The sequence below is a fragment of the Crotalus tigris genome, unplaced genomic scaffold (assembly GCF_016545835.1).
Source record: "Crotalus tigris isolate CLP2741 ecotype Arizona unplaced genomic scaffold, ASM1654583v1 scf7180000017666.379230911805:20528666, whole genome shotgun sequence".
NCBI lineage: Eukaryota > Metazoa > Chordata > Lepidosauria > Squamata > Viperidae > Crotalus > Crotalus tigris.
In genome coordinates this window covers 18175258-18195108 of record NW_024096552.1, presented here as the reverse complement: position 1 = coordinate 18195108, position 19851 = coordinate 18175258, and the positions used below count along the sequence as shown (strand labels likewise).

Here is a 19851-nt window from a genome sequence, read left to right as displayed (position 1 = left end):
GAAATGCCTGGGGCCAGCATCCCCCCCCCAGCCGCAGCTTCCCCAAGGAGGGGAAGGACAGCTAGCCAACCAGTGGAGGAGAAATTCTTGCAAATTCCCCAGCTGGGAGCAAAGCCAAAACTATCAAGAGAGATGATTTGGTTGTCAGACTGGGATAAGCTGAGCGAAGGCTCTGGAGGTTTCCATACAGCCCTGCCAGCAGATAAGCATGAGTCACGACAAAGGGATTCTTACATATCGCCTCCCTCCCACCAGTGGAGAGCTGCCCGGCCATCTGTCACTGAAGACTTGGGTGAGTGGAAATCCCACCTGCAGCTCACAGTGGGTCATTAGAATACCTGGCAGAGAGATTTGAAGAATTAGAAGTGCAAAGCGAAGAGCAGCTCCTGTTGAGAGAGGCCCTCAGCCCCTCCCTCACAGATAAAATAGCTTTTCAACCCCTGGGGTCCCCTGCCAGGGCCTCCAGCCCTACAGAGAGAGGAAACCCCAACCTGGGCCCCCTACAGCAAAGTGAAATTGGGCAACCCCCACAGATGAGTGATCAGCCATCTCTGAGCCTACATCAACTAATAGAGGCCTTGCAGCAGCTTGGGGTGGTGCAAAAGCCAGAAGAGCTACAGCCGGTGAGCTCGCAGATGAGGGAGGCCCACCCACACCTGTCCAGCAGCCATTGAGGGGCCTACAGCAGCAAAGGGTGTCACCACCCCCTGCAGTCCAACTGCAGAGAAGACCACTACAACCCCCACTTGCACAGCTACCATTGAGAGGCCTACAGCAGCAGGGGGCACCACTACCCCCCACTGGCCAACAGCAGAGAAGACAGCAGCAACCCCCGCTCAGACAGCAATCCGGGGAGGACCTCGAACGACTTGAGAGACCAGTACTACCAGTATGGCAACAGCAGGCACGTTGGGGCCAACAGCAACTGGGGGTACCACGTCAACAGCAAAGAGACCAGCAACCATTGGATCAGCAGGCAGGATGGCGCCAGCATCTGGGAGGGCCACAAGTGTGAAGACGAGTCCAGCAGCCGTGGAACCAACAACCAGGGTGGGGCCAGCAGCAACAGCCGCAGTGGGGGCTGCAACAACCTGTGTTTGTACCACCCTTCAAAGGAACCTTCGATGGGGACGCAGAGAAACTGATTTTTTTCTCAACCAAAGGCGCTCTCACTTGAACCGCTGGGCCTACCACTATCTGGACCCAGGTGCCATGGTCGACGTTATTGCATCCAATCTAGAGGGAGAAGCAGCTGAATGGCTGAATAATTTATATAGTGAGCAAGCCCCTGAACTGGAAGATCCCCACCTCTTTCTCTTAGGTCTGAGAGAATGATTTGAGGACCCATCCATTGGCCTCAAAGCAGCAGGCCAGATCCACAAAATAAAACAAGCCAGCAGACCTGCCCTGGAGTACGTGCGAGAGTTCCGCAAGACAGCAGGTCGAATAGAGGGGTGGCCTGAGCAGTCCCTAATCTATCACTTCATCAAGGGATTAGACGACCACCTCTCTCAGGCCTGCATCTATCAAGAAGTACCTGATCAGCTACATGAGTGGTACCAGACAGCGGTGAAGCTGGACATCAAGCTCTCTTGCTATAAGAAGCCTCCTTGATATGCCATCAATTTGTAACACTGTTAATAAAGGCTTTAGGATAAACATGCCTGGAAATTCTTTGAAGTATTTCATTAGTCAGAACCATGACAGTCAGATTGGTAGATGGCAAGAAGATTTTGGCTTTGTTTTGGCAGCAGCAGCTCAGTTCATAAATTCTTCCCATGAAGAAACAAGAATAGTTATTACTTTACTCTGTTTTTGGTGGGTAAGCAAGGCTATCCTACACTACAATATCAGGATTCTAATACCACATATTTTTTATTTTCCTCCTCATATTTTATTGCATCTTAAATTATCTTAAATTCTACATTTTGATAAAATCACCCAGGTATTTGGTAAGGTGAAAAGGCTGTTGATTAAAATGATAAAATATTATATAAAGATCATAACAATGGCAATAGCAATTATAGAATTCCTTCCCAGGAAAAAATAAGATTGGATATTATACAAGCAAATTTAGAAATTATTGTTAGAAATTAAATTTCCCTGGAAGCAAGCTAATTAATTAATCCAGCCTCTTATCCAATTATCCTAAAAAGGTAATTCCTGTTCCACATCAAATTAAATTACAATGTCTTATCACTTTCATCTTAAGCAAAAAAAACCACTTAGGCTTAATCAGGGGAAAAAAGGGGGATGATATTTTCAGTGTGGCTTTGGGGTGCATCAATTTGATCAGAGATACATCCCTTGATATCTGTCAACTCCTTGCCTCAACTTATTTTTTTACAAGTCAAACAATTATTTTAATTAAAAAGGAAATGGGAAAGTGGCATGATGAGCAGCAAAGCACCAGCCTTAGGCATCTTTATTTCCAAGAAGGGTTCTAGAACTTAAACAGGCCCTATGATTTTTTATATGAAATACAAATAATGAATTACTATATCTTAGTATGCCCAGAAAGTGAAAGAAGATAATGAATGATCTATAGAAGTGGGAAATGGAATAGGTGGCAAGTATGGTGGCAAGTTCTTAAAGAGATGGGAGTACCAGACCATCTTATTTGTCTCTTGAGAAACCTATATGTGGGTCAAGAAGCAACAGTGAGAACTGGACACGGAACCACTAATTGGTTCCGTGTCCGTGTCAAAACTGGAAAAGGAATCCGGCAAGGCTGTATACTGTTGCCCTGCCTATTTAACTTATATGCAGAGCACATCATGAGAAAGGCAGGACTAGATGAAACAAAAATTGGAATTAAGATTGCCAGGAGAAATATCAACAACCTATGATATGCAGATGATACCACTCTAATGGCAGAAAGTGAAGAGGAACTAAAGAGCTTCTTGATGCGGGTAAAGAAGGAGAGTGCAAAAGTTGGCATGAAACTCAAAATTAAGAAAACCAAAATCATGGCATCCGGCCCTCTCAATTCCTGGCAAATAGATGGGGAAGAAATGGAGGTAGTGACAAATTTTATTTTCCTGGGCTCCAAGATCATCTTAGATGGGGACTGCAGCCAAGAAATTAAAAGACGCTTGCTCCTGGGGAAGAAAGCTAGGGCAAATCTAGACAGTATACTAAAAAGTAGAGACATCATCCTGCCAACAAAAGTGCGTATAGTCAAGGCCATGGTTTTCCCAGTTGCAATGTATGGATGTGAAAGTTGGACCATAAGAAAGGCTGAGCGACAAAGAATTGAGGTCTTTGAACTATGATGCTGGAGAAGACTCCTGCGAGTCCCTTGGACTGCAAGGCATTCAAACCGGTCAGTCTTAGAAGAGATCAAACCCGACTGCTCTTTAGAAGGCCAGATCCTGAAGTTGAAACTCAAATACTTTGGCCACCTAATGAGAAGGAAGGATTCACTGGAGAAGGGCCTAATGCTGGGAAAGATTGAGAGCAATAGAAGAATGGGACGACAGAGAATGAAGTGGCTGGATGGAGTCACTAAAGCAGTAGGTGTGAACTTAAATGAACTCCAGAAGATGGTAGAGGACAAAAAGACCTGGAGGATCGTTATCCATGGGGTCGTGATGGGTCGGACATGACTTCGTAATTAACAACAACAACAAGAAGAGAAAGAATAAATTACTTTGCAGGTGTTTCTAAGATAAATGGTTTTTCTAAAATCTCATTCATATCAAATGTATCAACAAATTTATTTATCAGATTGACTGATTATTCAGTTAAAGGCTTCATCGTCATGAAAAATATATAATTTTTGATAGATCTCTCCTCAATGAATGGATCTAAGCCCTCTTTAAAATCTCAGAACATCTTATAATATAGTGATCCCATGACTGGCTTCACATATTCTGCCAAGTCCTGGTGGCTTATTAAATAACGATGATTGTTTGGATTTGCATAACACCATGCTTTTTTTGTCATAGAACGCACCAGCATTCCGGAATTCTGGCATCTTTTTTCAATGGATTTTCCAAGTTTTAAAAGTAACGTTTGAGAATTTGATGTTTGGTCCATGTGGACTTGAATTGCCCTGTCGAGAGTAGCAAGTCGGCGGCAAAATCATTAAAGCGGTGCATGCAAGCTGCTTGTGTGTTGAGTCCAATGCATGCGTACTTCGTCCGCACTGGTTGTGATGGTGCTGTTCAACTTGTGGCACTGCTCGGCTTGTGATTTGTTGTGTGGTCATACGCTGAGCGCTTACTGCGACTGGCGACTGTTATGTTTCATTACACAACTGACTGTGTGTGTGTGTGTGTGTGTACAGTGATTGACTACATGCGAAAGATAAATAATTTCTTTATTTTAAAAAATTGTTGGTGAATTAAAAATCTTTTTTTAATTTTTAGTGTAAAAGTGTGACCCCAAATTTAAAAATGAAAAAAAAATTACTAATTACTTCTCAACCACCAGTTCTGCTAATAAAAAGGCTAGAATATTAGCAGACGCAACAACAGAACACACAAAAATAATGATGCCCAGCAATTTTGTTCATCAAACTTGTCGGACTACCTCTATGACTTTTCGATCCTTTGAAGTACGTTGATCTGTATTCAGAGGACAACATTCGGCTATAGATACTAACAGCAAGGAAAGGAGTCAAGAAGATTTGCCAGATGAGAATTGGACAAAACTTTGGAATTTACTATGAACATTTGCCTTAAATACAATAAATTAAATTTATGTTAAGAACTGAATATATATTTTTTTTTAAATAAAAGTTTAAAGTGAGTTTAAATAAAAGTGAGTTCTGGCACCTTTTTTCTTACAAAAAAAGCACTGGCATAACATGTTACATCTCTACAAATAAACCATAATATTATTTAACACCTGTCAAATCAGGTTATAATTAATTATATATTTAGGCTGAATGAAAACAGAGCATAGTGCCTTGAATTCAATATTTAGGAGAACAATTAAGAAATTGATTCCAAATGTTTCCAACTTCTAGGAAGTAATGGCAGTGGCTTTGATTTAAAGTGGAGCTGGTGAAGGAGCTAGGTCCTTGAATTCCTCTCTGGAAAAGAAGACTTGGGATTCCCCAGATATCTCCTTACAGAAGCTTCCCATGATGGGACACTAAAGTAGCAGTCTCCAGCAGGTTGTAGAACTTTGGGAGTCGGGAGAAACAGCTTTACCCAATCTGCAGTCAGAGCTTTCATAAAAACATTGAATTTACCCACCTCCCCTTTTAATCACTTTTATTAGAAATGGCTTATGAACTGCTTTATGGGCAGTAAGAATTTCCAGAAGGACAAGCTGAGCAATTTTCTTCCTGCAGCAAACAATGTTTAATGCAAGTTTAAAGAAAAACTCTTTTATTTGGAAATAACAGCAATAGGGTGAATAGAATGTTGATTTTGGAAAAATTTTAAATGGATTAAGGGGCCAGATTGACTGAAAACGAGACTTTGAAAAAGTTATTAGAATGCCTCTTATTTTTCATTTAAAATCTTATTAAAATATATGAAGAAATCTGTAAGAAATCTCTTCCTGGGAAATGTTCTGTATGTATGAGAGAAAAACATGATAAGAGGAGACTGAAGGCTGAGGTAGCAGAAAGAATTAAAGATTATAATTAAAAAAATAATACAGAATGGAAAAATATATTTTAATTCTGGAATAATTTAAGAATATTTAGCAACAATGTAACCAGAACTTTCTGTTTAGACTGACTGATATTATAAAAGTGGGATTAAAAAACCCAAAGAAGATAGAAGAGTCTAGTGCTCAAAGTCAGGCTGTTTTGGATATGGATTTAAAACTAATAGAATATAAAAATTGACAAAAATGTTATATAAGTCCAATAACTGAAACTGGCTGAGGTTTCAATAGCTAGTGAAAATGGACACATCAATAATAAACCAGAAGAATGACTTGGATACTTAAATCTTAACTAAAAATTGACTTAGACAATTTTCATATTTTAGATTTATAAAGAGAGATGTGTTATACTTATGAAGGAATTCCTCAGAAAAGCAAAATAGATAGAAAATCCATTTGGGGGGCATTAATTAAAAGGTAAAATCAAGAGCCTAAAAACTAAAACTAAGGTTTATAAAGTAGACCTGTTTTAACAAGGTTAAATTGTATATGATTCTCTTTTCTAACAGCTTTTAATGGGTTTTATCTGACTAATACTGAATGATGAGATTTTAAAGATTTATTTATTTATTTGTATCCCACCTTTATGATTTTTACAAATCACCGATATTATTTTAAAAAAATAAATTGTCAAGATGGAAAGAAGAGAAAAAAGTAGGGAGAAATAAAAGTTTGCATTAAGAGAAGCAAAATTCTTTTTATCCTGACTAATGTTAGAGTAGAGTCATGTGTATAAAACAAAATTGCTCTTTCATTCACTCACGTCTCTCCTTCACTCCCTCACTTGCAAAAGACATGAAAAAAGAGATTAGCAGAATTTTATATTATAGACATTAATTTTGATTATAGACCTGATATAATACATATTGCAATATTGAAAAGTTCATTTCCTATTTCCCCATTCCCTTAACACCATTTCCATTTTATATTACGTATTGTTTAAAATATACCGTATCTCTATGAAAATTAAGCACATGAATCTTTGCTTTGGCAGGTCCTCTCTAAACCAATGAAACATCGGGGAGTGATATTGTCTATATCAAAAAGATATTGATTGGTAAAAATCATAATACAGGGCATTGTAAATACATATGTACATATACTCTGCCATCTGGTGGCTACTTCTGCATTGGTTATGTAAGTGTAAAGTATTAATACCACTTTACAATGCCTTGATAAGGCCACACTTGGAATACTTCATCCAGTTTTGGTCACCACGATGTAAAAAAGATGTTGAGACTCTAGAAAGAATACAGAGAAGAGCAACAAAGATGATTAGGAGACTGGAGGCTAAAACATATAAGGAACGGTTGCTGAAATTGGATATGTCTAGTTTAATGAAGAGAAGGACGAGGGGTGACATGATAGCAGTGTTCCAATATCTCAGGGGTTGCCACAAAGAGGGAGTCAAGCTATTCTCAAAAGCACGCGAAGGCAGGACAAGAAGCAATGGATGGAAATTAACCAAAGAGAGAAGCAACCTAGAACTGAGGAGAAATTTCCTGACAGTTAGAACAATTAATCAGTGGAACAACCTGCCTCCAGAAGCTGTGAATGCTCCAACACTGCACGTTTTTAAGAAGAGACTGGACAGTCATTGGTCTAAAATGGTATAGCAGGGGGTTGGACTAGATGATTTCCAAGGTCCCTTCCAACTGTTGTTGTTATTATTATTAGTATTAAAAAACTAGAATGGAATGGCTTCTTTGGCCAATTCCTGCTTTCCTTTCACTTCTTTTTAGCTGTTCTTGTTTTATTTTGTCTTTGTCTGCCTGCTTGCCTGTCTGCCTGCCTAAGTAGCTGTCACATTTGTGAGTTGCCCCTCCTCCTCAAAGCAGGAGCAGGATTTTAGGCAGTATACAATAAAACATCAAATATAAATGCAGTATTTAAAAATTAAAAAGTTAGAATTAAACATTTGAAAGTAAAATTTTTAAAAGACAACAATAATTAAACTCTGTTAAAACTTAATTAAAAGGGTGAAGGGGAAGACTCTATGGTCACCAACCAGACTTTTTGGGTTCTTGTCTGAGGCCACAGAGCCATGTTTTGACTCCTTTTCAGAAGGCTGGGAGAGTGGGAACCTATCTCATCAGGGTGGGGAGAATATTCTTTATAATTTTACAAAAACACTTTTAAAACTATTTCACATAGATTTCCTTTTCCACCTCCCACAGCACATCATCAGATCAATTCAGGGATTGTTTAGTAATGATATTGTGGGAAGTCAAATCCCCCAGAGAAGGAAATATTAAAAGGGGAGAAAAATATATTTCCTCAAAGGATCTTAAAGAGGCAGAAAAGTATGCCGAATTTTCTTAATATCCCCAAGTCTCCCTCCCCCAAGCAGAAACCAGCTCTGTAGAGATGCAGATGTAAATAATCCAGGAAGGTTGGAGGCCCCCAGCTAGAAGTTTAGGAAGACGAAGACACCTAAAATCTATATACCCCACTCAAACTCTAAGACAGAACATAATAGGATTAATCCACAGATGCGAAAGGCCACACTCGACTCAGGTCAAAGTTCCTGCCACAGGAACAACTCTAAACAAAAGGCTCTGGAGGGTATAAAAACCCACTCCCTACATGTGCTCTTTTTTTTCTTCCAGAGCCATCTTTCTGTCTGGCTCTCCTCTTCAATAAACAATTGAACCCAAAATTTTTGTTGCTAAGAGATCATAAAGAAACAAAACTTACAGCCCAGCGACCTCCTCGTGAGCTTCGATATCATATCCCTCTTCACCCAAGTGCCAATCAAAGAAGGCTTGACAGCTATCCAAAACAAATATAACCCCCAAACATATCCTAGATCTGACCAACCACTGCTTATCCAACACATACTTCATCTATAACAGACAAAAATACAAACAAATAGAAGGAGCACCCATGGGATCACCCCTCTCACCTGTCATTGCAAACCTCTACATGGAACACTTTGAAACCCAAGCTCTAGAAAAATCTGATCACAAACCAAAACCCTGGCTCAGATACGTAGACAACACTTTCATAATCTGGCCACATGGTAAAGAAAAACTGGACAACTTCCTCACACACCTCAACAGCCTACACCCCAAATACAGTTCATCATGGAAACAGAAGCTAATAACCAACTTCCCTTCCTGGATGTCTTAGTCTACAAGAAATCCAATGGCTCTCTAGGACACACCATCTACCAGAAGAAAACACACAAAAACTGCTATCTGCACGCTCTCTCACACACCACCCAGCACAGATCAACTCTGTAGCCAAGACACTCATCTCCAGAACAAAATGCCTATTGAAAAGTTTGGTTTCCCTCCTGCCCACTCACAATAGTAACAATTTTTGGAGTGTGTTTTATGATGGGTTGTAGTTCTTACACAAAGGCTGAGATTTTTGGACCAGAATGTTGGCATGCAGTTTTTGCAATTGTTCCTGTATCAAGAGATTTAGTCATTCTTTTATATTGGACGAGGGAGGGAGGGAGGGAGGGAGGGGAGGGAGGAGAGAGAGAGAGAGAGAGAGAGAGAGAGAGAGAGAGAGAGAGAGAGAGAGAGAGAGAGAGAGAAACACCGTAGAAAAGAACTTTTCAAAATCTCAAAGAACAAAAATTAAAATGCAATTAAAAAGAAAGAAATTTAAGAAATTAAATTTTACCCATTAATCTTCTGTAGAAAATAATTCATAATAGCCTTATTTAAAATGTGTTAATTCTAGATTCTTTTCTTAGGTTTTGGGTCCAGAAATATTTATTAATTTTATATAGATCAAACCTACATAGAATTATTATTTTTCTTTTGGATGTGACAATAATGAAGCTAAATAATTTTAGCTTTTAATTCCATTAATCAGAATAAGAAGCAATATAGCTTATATTTTTTTTTATTTAACATTAGAATCTTGTGCATAACATCTAAGTAGATAATATTTTAAACACTTTAAAAAAAAAATTCAGTGTATTATATTCATTATATTTTCCACTGATTTTCTTAACAGAGAATTCTTGAGTTGGAAAGTTCCCTTATGAAGTGTCCACAGAATGACAAAAGCCGGTTGGAAGAACTGACTACTCAGATAGATTCGGACAAAAAAAAGCACAATAAAAAATAGCTACTATGACTGAAAAACATAAAAAAAGAACTTAAACACATGAAGCAGCAAGAACAGCAACATTGGAAAGAACAGTTTCACATATTAACGCAGCAGCAGCAATCAGAAATGGAGAAACTGAGCAAACATCATGATGAAGAAACAGCTAAGCTGTTAAAAGAAAAAGAGGCTATATTTCATGCTCATATAGAAGAAATGAATAAAACAATTTTAGAAAAGTTTGATGACAAACAAACAGAGCTAGAAGAACTTTCATTTGAATTAGCAAATGTTCTGAATACTTGTCAAAATCTTGAACAATGTATTTCTAAATTAAAAGAGGATGCAGGTAAAGCAAAGGTAAGGTTTGAGGTCAAACTTGATCAGCAAAGGAATAATCATAAGGAACAAATTGAAACTATTTTTAAAGACCAGGAAATAATTGAAAAATCACTTAAAGAAGAAATTATTCAACTCAAACAACTCTCGGAAGAGAAATGTGAAGAAGAATCAGAACAGAAAAAAAATGAAAGAAACTCTAGGAAAAGTTGAGTTACAATATAAAAGAATGCCTGCAGAATTAGATAAAGATAATGCAAATATTTATGATTTTTTAAAAAAAAACATTTGCAAGAGAAATTGGAAGTTATAAAGGATAAAAAGTCAAAACTTGAAGAACAGGTTGTAAAAACTGAAACCCAGCTGAACGAAATCAAAACTGAATTAGATTTTCAGACATCCCAGGTAAATGAGCTGAAATGTGAATTAGAAGAAGAAAAGAGAAAAAATATTCAGAACACCTCATTTCTGACAGAAAAGTATGAATCACAGTTAAGAAACCTTGGAGGAGAGATCAGTCAGTTAAAAAGTCATTGTACTGGCAAGGAAAGTGAAATTGAACAAATAAAGCATCTCCTGAATCAACAAATTGAAAAGTATAGGCAGCAGTTATCAATCAAAAAAGAAGAAATGAATGCTTTAAGGGACGAATATGAGCTCAAGTTAAAGCAGCAAGAGACACAAACAGAGGAAGCTATAGAAAAAATAAAAAATATGCAGGAAGAATTTAAGCAAAAACTTTCAGAACAAGAAGCAAAACTAAAAAGTGAGATTGAGAGTAACCAGTTGGAGTTTAGTCAGAAAGAGAAGCAGTTCACTTCAGAAATGCTGGAAATGACTCACGCCAGTTCACTTGGAATAAATGATGCTGTTTTAAAACTGGAGATGAATCAGAAGGAGCAACTAAAAAGCATGGCTGAAGCTCACAAACAAGAAGTGGGTGAAGTGGTACATCTTTCGGAGAAGAAACTAAAACAAGAGGTTGAAGAACTTCAGGAAAAACATGAAATAGAATTGCAAGAAAAAGAACAGGAAATAAGAGACCTGAAAGAAAAGCTGGCCACCTTTGATGCTGAAAGAGAAGGGAATAATGCAGAGATTACCTGGTTAAAGGACGAACATACAAAGAAAGACAAAACTATACATGAACTTCAAGAACAACTGCAAGAGACATTAGCACAAGTGAATCTTTTGACACAAAAAGAAAGTTGTTATGTCCTGAGCTGTGCAAGCAGGCTCGGGGCATTGCGGATGGTCCCGGGCAGGTGCAAGCTGCCCGGGACCAGACAGGCTGTCGCCAGTACATGTGCGCATGCGCGGGTGCTGGCGCACCAAAAGTAACAGATTGACCCGGGAAAGGCCTATAAAAGGAGGCCGATAGTTTTGGGCATTGCCGCCATATTCCAATGTAAGCTGAACTGAAGAATAAAGGTTTCCTGAGAACTACAACTGCTTCTCGTGTCTTACCATTTCGCGATGGACTCAACACTGGCGATGAGGATGGGATTGCCTTACATCGGAAAAGAGAAGGTGTAAGCTTACCCGAGTGAGTCCGGAGTGGCAGGAATGGCGTTGACTCGGCAGCTCACCGCCAATCCAGCGTGCATTCGGGGGTAGGCTGGCTGATAGACCCTTCCTGATACGAAATGGCGAAGATTGGAAGGCTTTCGGAATTTGACGTCTCACATCCAGAGAGGTGGGAGTCCTACGCAGCCAGGGTGGAAAACTACCTCAAGGTGAACCAGGTGAGGGAAGAGAGCTTGAAGGCTGCCACCCTGCTGTGCGTTTGCGGTCAAGACGCATTCGAAATCGCGAAGAACCTTGCAGCACCTGTTCCTTTAGAGTCTGTCAGCTACGCAGATCTAAAAAAGTTACTGAAGGAGCACTTCCAACCTAAGATGTCCGTCATCGCGTGGTGCCACATCTTCGAGCAGAGGGATCAACGACCCGGAGAATCGGCCAAAGAGTACATCGCCGCACTGAGGAAAGCCGCCAAACATTGCAAGTTCAAGGACCTCGAAGAACGATTGAGGGACCGGTTTGTATGCAGGCTAAGGCATCGAGAGTTGCAACAGAGTTTTCGCCAAGGAGGACTTGTCTTTCCAAGATGCCTTGAGAGAGGTCACCGCAGAAGAAGCAGCAGGCGGCGCCATCAAGAACATGCGGCCGATCAGAAACAGTCCAGATGCTGCATCTGTGCACCAGGAAGAAGTCCAAAGAAACTCCGAGGAGGATCCGGACGAGGAAGTGGACCATCTCCACCCCACAAAGGAAGGAAAATCAAGAGGAAGCTCTTCAGCGCTCCCCAAGTGCATCGGTTGTGGAGGTCGCCACAAGAGAGCCGACTGCAAGTTCCGCTCCGCTATCTGCCGGGCGTGCGGAAAACAAGGACACTGTGCAGCTGTGTGCCTGGGCCGTCAGAAGGTACAACCTCAGGAAGAATTGCGCCTGAAAGGTACCAGGGTCCCCAGCCAGAATAGGGTGGGGTTTTGCGCTTCGCAAAGAAGCATCTACAGGACAGGCACACACAAGCCCATTAAGAAAAAGCTGTCACTTAAAGTGAAGCTACAAGGGGTTCCATTAACTATGGAACTGGACACGGGGTCTGCACTTTCGATCATTTCTATGCACACTTTTAGGAAGATCTGTTCCGGTAGTGGAACTCAGGCGAAGCCGAGGCCTTCTGATATTGTGTTAACAGACTTTCAAAACTCCAGAGTGTGTGTTAAGGGGGAGGCCACCCTTAACGTACAGCATAAGGATTTTGAAGGTCCACTAGACATATTAGTAGTAGGGGGTGAACGAACAAGTCTCATAGGACTCGATTGGTTTGAGGCCTTGGCAATACACGTCACAGGGCTCAACAGCCTACAAACACTCGACCTACAGGAAGTCTGCAAAGAATTTGCAGATGTTTTCAGCCCCCAGCTGGGCACGTTCAAAGGACCTCCTGTGTCCTTAAAGCTAGACCCCACCGTCACTCCCATTAGAATTAAAGCAAGAAGGGTCCCTTTTGCTTTAAAGAGTAAAATTGACACTGAATTGGATAAACTGATCCAACAGGGAATTCTAGAACCAGTTGACTCCAGTCCATGGGAGACCCCCATTGTCACACCTCTTAAGGCAAATGGGGACATTCGCATCTGTGCTCATTACAAATGCACTCTAAATAAGGCATTGCAGCAACATGCCTATCCTGTTCCTGTGGTCAGTCACATCCTGGCCTCCCTCAAGGGGGGTGCATTTTTGCAAAGCTTGACCTAGCTCAAGCATATCAACAGCTGCCTGTTGATGATGACACTGCTATAGCTCAGACTATTGTGACCCACAAAGGGGCTTTCAAGGTAAAGAGACTTCAATTTGGAGTAAATGTCGCTCCTGGGATTTTCCAAAGCGTAATGGAAAACACACTACGGGGTATACCAGGGGTTTGCCCCTATTTTGATGATGTCTTGATTGCAGGAGACTCCACACACATTCTAGCTGAAAGGCTAAGGGCTGCCCTATTAAGGTTCAGGGAAACGGGACTCAAACTCAAGAAGGACAAATGTAAAATTGGGGTGCCTTCTACTGAGTTTCTGGGGTTCAAAATTGATGCTTCTGGGATTCATCCTGCTGAATCCAAACTAAAAGCCATTATGCAAGCCCCTAGGCCAAAGTCTAAGGCTGAACTACAGGCTTTTCTGGGCCTTCTGAATTTCTACAATTCCTTTCTTCCACACAAGGCTAGTGTAGCTGAGCCTCTTCACAGGCTATTAGATAAACAGGCAGTATGGCAGTGGTCACAAACTCATGAGGCCAGTTTCAATGAGGTCAAGGCCTTGCTCACTTCGAACAGTGTACTTGCTCACTTCAATGAGTCCCTTCCTGTGTGCATCGCTTGTGATGCTTCCCCTTACGGGGTGGGTGCTGTACTGAGCCACCTCAGGGCTGATGGAACTCAGGTTCCTGTTGCATATTACTCCAGAACATTGTCTTCAACTGAGCGCAATTATGCTCAAATAGACAGGGAGGCCTTAGCTGTTGTTGCTGGAATTAAAAAATTCCATGATTTTTTATATGGTAGGCATTTCACGGTCTTCACTGACCATAAGCCTTTGTTGGGACTGTTTACCACATGTAAACAACCCCCCCAAATCATCTCCCCCAGGATGCTCAGGTGGTCTATTTTCTTGTCTGCATATGATTTTTCCCTACTTCACAAGCCTGGGAAGGAAATGGGCCATGCTGATGACCTCAGTAGATTACCCCTGCCGGTAATAGAGGCTGACCCCGCACCAGCCATCAATACTCTCTCCATTCAAGCCTTGCCCGAGTGCCCCCTGAGTGCCAGGGATGTAGCCGCTGAATCAGGCACAGATCACACACTTTCACATGTCCTTTCTTGGGTTTTGTCTGGATGGCCTGAGCACTGTCCTAGTCCTGAGTTTCAAAGTTTCTGGTCTAAAAGGAACGAGTTGTCCACCTCTCAGGGTTGTCTGCTTTGGGGAAGCAGAGTTGTCATTCCCACCTCAATGAGGACTAGGGTCCTAGAGTCCCTCCACGAGGGTCATCCTGGCATTGTACGCATGAAGGCTCTTGCACGCAGCCACTTGTGGTGGCCAGGTGTAGACAAAGACATAGAAGCTAAGGTGCATGCTTGCCACCTTTGTCAACGCTCATGCCCTGAAATGCCCCAAGCTCCTGTGCATAGATGGGAGGAAACACAGTCTCCATGGTCTAGGGTGCACATTGACTATGCTGGGCCCTTTCAGGGTCAATTCTTCTTGGTCCTCGTTGACAGCCATTCAAAATGGCTTGAGGTTGTACCTGTCTCGTCCACCACCACTGCAAAGACTAGTCAGGTACTGAGGGGGATTTTTGCTGCACACGGGCTCCCAGACGTCATTGTGTCTGACAACGGCCCTCAATTCACTTCCTCCGAATTCCAAGCTTTCTTGCAGGCTAACATGATTCGTCATGCCACCTCTGCACCCTTCCACCCGTCCACCAACGGTATGGCTGAACGCATGGTGAGCATCACCAAGGACACCTTGAAGAAACTCACCTACGGAGACTGGCATCACAGGTTGGCTGACTTCCTCCTTTCTTACCGCACCACACCACTACAGGGAGAAGCCCAGCTGAACTTCGTTGGGGGCGCAAACTGACTACCAAGCTTGACCGGTTGCATCCGGACAGACTGCCTCCTTCTGTCTCACACCCCAGGGCACCTAGGCAACTTCTTGTGGGTGCCCCGGTTCGGACTCGTAATTACGGGCCCGGTCATACATGGGTCCCTGCATCTATATCCAGGGTCACAGGTCCTCTATCCTACGAGGTATCCCTGGACAATGGTCGTGTCCTGCATCGGCACATTGACCAACTTCGCCCTAGACGGGACCTTCCTGCTGAGACTCCTGGGTCTTTTCCAGGGGGGGAGGGGGAGCCTTTTGGGCAAAGGGAGGGGCATGGAATGATGCCCATTACCAATGAGGGAGCCACAAATGGCCCATCTCAAAATTCCGCAATTGCTCCCAACAGGAAGTCAGGGAGCCCAACTAGAACCCAGGTATCAATGCCTACTCCAGCCAGGGAGTCACCCCGGGGGCATGATCACTTTTCACCCGCATCACTCAGTACTCCAGTCAGAGAGAATACCCGGGAGCATCCCAACAATCCAGTCCCTGCAAGAGAGCTGGCACACACTCCTCCTAGTTGACCTGACTTCAACCCTATCCCTAGAAGGGGGCAAACACATAGGGAGGTGGTCGAGGAACCAAATCCCGACTACATCACATCTGACTACACTCAGTTTTGGGACAGTACTGAAACCCACACAAGCCCGGACACAGAACAGGATTCAGGGGATAGACAGCCTCCTGACAGGTCTTGGACGGACCTAGGAGGTTCTACAGAAATGCCCAACAGTGACAGTCACTTAGAAGGGCCAGAGAGCCTACAGCTAGGCGGGACAACCAGGTCACACACTGGAAGAAGCCCTGGCCTGACGAACCCGGTGGGCAAGCAAGCAGGCCAGGCATTGGAGCACGGCCCTTGGGAGTCACCAAGGCATAACAAGGGGGACAGGCATACATCATCCCTCAGTCAAGGGGTACTTGGCAAGCACCCAGAGCTTAGGAGGTCACAGAGAGCAAGGAAATCTCCTAAGTACTTAGAAGATTACATAACACTATTGGCAAAAAAGAGGCAGTAATAATAGAGGCACAGAGACCGATGGTATTGGGAGCATGGCACTACACTACAGAAATGAGTTATGTGTTATTATAATATAAGGAATAATTTTAGCCCGGGGGGAAGGGGTGTTATATCCTGAGCTGTGCAAGCAAGCTCGGGGCATTGCGGACGGTCCTGGGCAGGTGCAAGCTGCCCGGGACCAGACAGGCTGTCGCCAGTACATGTGCGCATGCGCGGGTGCTGGCGCGCCAAAAGTAACAGACTGACACGGGAAAGGCCTATAAAAGGAGGCCGAGAGTTTTGGGCATTGCCGCCATATTCCAATGTAAGCTGAATTGAAGAATAAAGGTTTCCTGAGAACTACAACTGCTTCTCGTGTCTTACCATTTTGTGACGGACTCAACAAAAGTGATTTAAAGAAACAACTTGTAAAATTAGAGAACGATCTTAGTTTTTCTTTGAAAGAGAAAATAACAGTACAGGAACAGCTTAATGAGATAAAGATATAGAAGAAAAAAAGAAATATGACATTGTGGAACTGACAGATAAATTGAAAATGTCTGATGTTGAATACCAAGCCTTGAAGCTGTCATATTCAGATGTGGAAAAACCTCTAGCAAAAAAAGAAACATTGGAAAAAGAAAGTTATCTCCAGCAGCAAACGGCAACAGAGAAGGAATCTTGTATCACAGAGCTGAAGAAAAAATTATCTGAGTATAGTAATATTGTTACTTCAATGAGGGAGGAACTAAATGAAAAAAAAGCAGAAATCACAGATCTCAATAAGCTTATTAGTGAATTAAATCTCAGACTTGAAAAGAGCATATCAGAAAAAGAAGCTGCCACAAAGATGTTAAACAAGCAACACAGAGAAAACCAACTGCAGTTACTGAATGAGATGGAAGTACTATCTTCCAAAGTTGAATCATTGAGTGAAGATAAAGTTACTGCCCTAAAACAAGTAGACCACTGGGTGAACAAAATGTCAGAATGGAAGAAGAAAGCTCAGTTGAGATTTACACAAAATTACAATACTATTAAGGAATTACAAAGCAAGATTGAACTAAGTAATAACCAAGCTAGTGAAAAAGAAGAACTAAATAGAATAAAGGAAGAGCATGATAAACAAAACAAACCAAAAACAAAAGTGGGTCAGAAAAACAGGTCAGAAAAGAAAAACAGGAATCTGATTTGGTTGCTGAGATAAAAATCCATACAGCGGGAATTGCTGAATTAGAAGAGCATATTGCTCAGAAAACAAAGGAAAATGATTATTTAATGGAAAAATGTAAAATGTACCATTAACAAGACAGTGAGCAAAAAAAAATGGCACAACAATTTCAACAGGCTCAGGAGGCACTAGTTGACAAGGATGACAAGCTGAAGGAGATGGAACAAAAAATCCAAACTTTTGAGGAGAAAATGCAGGTTATGGAAATTGACCTTGAAGAAAAATCAAAAGAATTTGAAGGAACAAATTGGCTCTATTGCAAATCAAAGAGGAAGAATTAAAGGCTTCAGAAGAAAGACCTATTTCAGAAGCAATTTCTAAATAGCAGATCTGAAAAAAAAGGCTGAACACAAAATTGTTTCTGTTAAAAAGAAGTTGACATCTCAGAGAAAGAACAGCAGAATAAACAAGACATGGAAAAGTAGCTACAGAAAAAAAATGCAAGAAAAAGAAAATAAAATTATGTTTTTAGAAGAAAAGATTGAATCAATATACTCAGATTTTAAAAAAGAATTGATACAGAAAGTAGAAACCATAAAGTGTTCTGCAGAGCAAGATAAAGTCTATGCTTTAGAAAATATGCAACAGATGTATGATTTAAAAATTGATATTTTAAAAAGGGATTTGTTGGATGAAGAAAAATTACTTGAGAAATATAGTGAGGAAGCAAATACATGTAATATTTCAAAGATAAAGGCTCAGGAACAACAAGAGGAACTTCTTAAAAGGGCTCAAGAAGCTAAAAATAAAATTGAAAATCTTCAATGAGAACTTGAAGAACAAATTAAGAAACAGGCTTCATTACTTGAACAGCATACCAAGTATCAGAGAGAATTAGCAAATATCAAAGTAGAATTGAAAAACAAAGAAGAAAAAGAACAAAATATGGAGAATGCAATTAAGGTTTTAGAAAAAAAGCTGCATGAAAAGGAAGAAGGATAGTTTTTACAACAAAAGATAGACCATTTTGGTGAGGATTTTCTGAAAGAGAGAAAACACTGGACTGAGAGGGAAAATAGGATTTCAGGATATAATAAGATATTTAATAGACTGCAAGAGCAGGTAGATGAAAGAAGTGTCTTCATAAAAACTCTGGAAGGAAATTTAGAAGTAAAGACTAAATCAATCTTTGAACTTCAGAAGATGCTTAATGAGATACAAATGCAAAAGAAAAATTTGCAAGCTACACTGAAACAGACAGAGCAAGAGAAACAGTAACAGCACAGAAATTTGATTAAGCTTCAGAAGGATTTGCGAACCTTGCAGAAGAAATATCAACAAGAGCTGGAAATTATGAAAAAAAATGTAGAAATGAAACAAAAAAGTAAGTTGTCATTAAATAATAGTTAACTTTTAAATGAAATGTATGAAGAATAAAACTTAATGCAATAAAGCTTATGGTCAACATTATATTCCAAAAATGGATATGTGTTATCTATTCATAAGCAATATTATTCCACTCAGAAACATAGGGGAACAAGATCAACCCTACTGTTGAAATCCACTGAACACTTTATAGAGAACAAATATCAGTTTGGATGAACATCTCAATTTAAAACATGTCCAGTTATGAAAAGGTCTAAAGTCCTCATACACAGCCCCTTTACTCCTTCCTTTGTAATGCAGCAATCAGATCTGAAAAAACATCTAAGTTATCCTATTTCCCATTTCATGCAAATCAGGAATTTCTATTTGCTTTAGAACAAGTCAAAACGTTATATCTCATTTTGAACTTCATGAGTTCAAATAAAAATCAGAAACATTGTTTATTTAAAATGTTCCATCTCTAGTTATTATTATAAAGAAGCATATAGGACAGTGGTTCTCAACCTTTTTAATGCCGCGACCCCCAACCAGTCATAAGTCGAGGACTACTCAACCAGTCATAAGTTCGAGGACTACTCAACTGGTGCAGCACCGTTTGCAGAATGGGACTTTTGGCGGGCTCAGCAGGGCAGAGACAGTCTGGACAATTCCTATTGGCTTTTGAAAGCCAATAGAATTAGACTCTATTCAAGAGAGTCTATTCTATTGGCTTTCAAAAGCCAATAGAATAAAAGGGAGTAATACAGCTAAGGAAAAGGGGAAAAAATGGCGGACTGCGTTGTTTGGCAACCCCCATGAAATGGTCGTTCGACCCCAAATGGGGTCCCGACCCACAGGTTGAGAACCACTGATATAGGAGGTAAAAGATTAATTATAATGTAGTTATGAATTGAGATAAGATCACTGGAATGTGACCATTATTTAGGTACAAGCCTAAATTTATACAAAACATGTCCTTTACATATATTCTGTTCCCTGTAGTTAATAATTGAAGGTAATGTTTAGGATGCTATATATACAGTAAAATTGTCAAATTTCAATTTACAGTTCAGTCCTAAAAATATTTATCTACATTTTATCTG

The 19851-nt window shown here is 40.8% G+C and overlaps 1 pseudogene; it reads left to right on the top strand.

Moving 5' to 3' along the window:
• The first annotated feature begins 208 nt into the window (after positions 1-208).
• LOC120305053 lies at positions 209-18808 on the top strand (annotated as a pseudogene).
• The last annotated feature ends 1043 nt before the right edge of the window (positions 18809-19851 follow it).